The sequence below is a fragment of the Acartia tonsa genome, chromosome 2 (assembly GCF_053477335.1).
Source record: "Acartia tonsa isolate MP-2025a chromosome 2, ASM5347733v1, whole genome shotgun sequence".
NCBI classification, from domain to species: Eukaryota; Metazoa; Arthropoda; class Copepoda; order Calanoida; family Acartiidae; genus Acartia; species Acartia tonsa.
In genome coordinates, this window is record NC_137261.1 from 55,498,197 (window position 1) to 55,501,400 (window position 3,204).

The 3,204-nt window shown below is 29.9% G+C and overlaps 1 long non-coding RNA gene across 1 annotated transcript; it reads left to right on the forward strand.

Moving 5' to 3' along the window:
- The first annotated feature begins 2,016 nt into the window (after positions 1 to 2,016).
- Positions 2,017 to 2,327, forward strand: LOC145312874 (uncharacterized). Its single transcript, XR_013877157.1, has 2 exons — positions 2,017 to 2,121; positions 2,205 to 2,327. It is a non-coding gene; the product is annotated as an uncharacterized LOC145312874 (long non-coding RNA).
- Positions 2,328 to 3,204: the final 877 nt, after the last annotated feature.

The window sequence follows — 3,204 nt, forward strand, 5'->3', positions numbered from 1 at the left end:
GTACGTCAGCTTTTTCGTTAATTTAGACATGTTAAAATAGTCCTATCGATTTGAAACTTTGCATGATGATTCCGTTAACAGTTATGTAAGGTTTAGAAAGCATTGCATTTCTATAATCGTTTTTTGACAGAGCAGTTTGACAGGTGTGTGCGAAGCGTGCCGAAATTTTCTAATCCTCTGATGATTTTTCAAAACTCCCTCTGCGATTCTTTTTTTCAAGGAGCAGGGAGGGGGTAGAAAAAACATCCCAGGACCTTATTTGAAGGATCTTAAAGGACAAAACCCTTGCAATTTGACAACGATTTCTAAAATGAAGGTGGGGGAAAAATTGGACTGTAAATTACACTGGTAGCTAAAGTTTTAAAACCCATTTATCTTATCCGTTGGATCAAAAACTTTGGTTAGTACATTCCTAACTAGCAGTGTCAAATTTTTTCAACCAATAAATTTAATCTGTTGAAGTATTCCTTTTTTTACAATCATAAAGGGATGTAAAATTTATTGTTCATTGTCTTATCCCTTTAGATCCCTGCCCCAAAAACCCAGATTATTTTGTCTACCCGAATACTATTTGTTCTGTACATGAACTTTTAACTAACTTTTAGTTTTCAGCCACTATATAATAAAACTTATTTGTACCGCACTGTGGGCTAGGATTGAATCAAGACAAAAGTAAGTGCCGAGCCCGAACCTATGTATAGTGAAAATAGACATAAAACATAAATTTTGAACAACTTTGCTTTTATGAAGTCCTTCTTAAAACCTCTCTATATATGATTTATTTTAGGCTGAATTTTCGTGACCTTTACAAAGCAAGTGATAAAAATGGCCATTTATTAACTCCCTTCAGGAGTGGTTTTATGAAGAACTTTATAAAAGCAAAGTTGTTCAAAATTAAAAATAAATAATATTTGATTTTCTTGTCATGATTATGCGGCAACTCCTAGGGGGTGAAAATTGAACTTGAAATTTTCAAATCTAATTTTCTAAAAAAGCCCCCGCTGAAATATTTTGGTTTTACCTGGAACCATCATGGTTTTATGTCTATTTTCAGCATACATAGGTCCCAGGGCTCGGCACTTACTTTTGTCTTGATTCAATTCTAGCCCACAGTGACCGAAAACAACGATGAAAACATCCATAAAACAATCAGATAGACAAACGAACAGTGACAATTCATCAAATATTCAACAAAAAACACTAAATTCTATAAGTTAAGGCCTAAATGAATACTCCGTGTAAATATATTCCAAAATTACTTGATTATAAGATACTTTATGCTAATTTACATTTTTTGGTTAGGTTATATGGCCGGTGGCCCGAGCGCCCGCGGCTAAGCAGGCTAGGGGGCCGAGCGCTGGGGCTAAGCAAGCTTAGGGGGCCGAGCGCTGTAACCAAGGTCAATAATTTGTATACAGGTGTTGTAGAAAAATTTGCAATTGCAAAACATAAAATTGTCGTATTTTAAATTCTATTTTATAATGCTCAAAATTTCTAAATTGTTACAAAGAGCTTAAAAATCATGAAGATGCAAAGAGTATGGTAAGTTTTATTTTATTTCTTTATCTAATTTTTATCGTTTTATATCTAATTTTAGCTTATTTAACATTTTTTATTAATTCTTTCATTATTTTTTGGTATAATAAGTCTCTTTTATTTGATTATTTGATTAAAAATCGTTGTACATGTGTACAACAAAACCTGTTCTTAAATGTAAACAAAGAAGTTACTGGCTATATAAGCATAGGTCAGGGCAAATTTCTTTAGTGTATTTGGTCATTTCAATCACTCAACATCTATTTTTAAGCATTTTAGTTTAATATTTAATCATTTTATTTATTCTTATTAAATATTTATTGTTTATGGGAACATTTTATTATTTTATCAATATATATCCATGACCTATTGCAGTTCTGTGCATAGTATTTAGTCATGTTTTATTGAGTTTTTTTTATCTATGATTGCAGTTCTTTGCTAATTTCCATAGATTAAGTATTAAAGTTTTATTCCCATATTCAATGTTTTATGTCTAACCAGTATATTTTAGTGATAACAAGTTAACACTGGTGAAAAGTGCCAAGTACAGTTCTTGTTTTATCCCTGGATTAGCCAGCTTAAAAAGTAAGGATAATTATTTGATATTTATATTGATTTTAAGTTTATTTTATGTTATTTTCATTCATTTATAAACTTAATTATTTCAGTTCAACACTGTTCGAATATAGCTGTGTTATCTGGATAATTTCTACCTATATTTTATTTACTATATTTAATGCTCTTATTTGTTGTTTCATGTTATTTTATGTAAATATATGTATCATTTTAAATCTCTACTTAGTTCTTTATTTAGTCGTAATCATGCACATTTTCATTCTTGATGCTCATTTTTATTAGTCCTGTAGCTATTCCAGAGTCTTTAAACGAATTAAAATTAAGCTGTCCCCTTAATTTTAGTTCTACAACATTGAATTTTTAAGATTGGCTGTCGCCAAGATTTGTGTTTGAATTGTACTGTTGATTTTTTTGATAATGGTTAAAGCTAGACTACATTTTTGCATCTTGAACCCATTAGCATGGTTGCTTCTTTGTAAAGACATATTTTGAGATTTTATTTTCATATATTTATATTTTTAATGAGACTTCATATCATATTTCTGAGCTTTAAATTTAGTATTATTATATTATATTAGTATTCAAAATGTCTACTAATGTTTCATCACCAGACTGGTGTTTTTATTTGCATGAGAATGATTGTCTGAATGAGAAAGAAAAAGATCTAGTTAAATTATATTTTACAGACAAATCTCAATTGCTTCGTAGAATTAGAACATTGATTAATATGGTAAATAATTCCACAAGATTCTTAAATCCTGACTTAGTCTTTATGAAATTCAAGTTTAGGGAATCAATTGTGGGAAAATATATAAATACTCTACTGCATTGTTCAAAGCTTACAAGATTTGTTAATGCCCTTAAATACATTGCCCTAGAGACAGAATTAGATGATGAATTTGAATGTCTGTATACAGATATTCAGGTTTTGAAAGATGAGTATTTTGAGTTTACAAAGATATACAGACAATCTAGATATATACAAGAATTTGATTCAGAGATACGAGCAAGCAATCTTGAATCTCATTCCAAAATTCTTGGACAACATTCCTTTCTTAGTAAAAACGATGTTATTGATATTATTGATTGTAC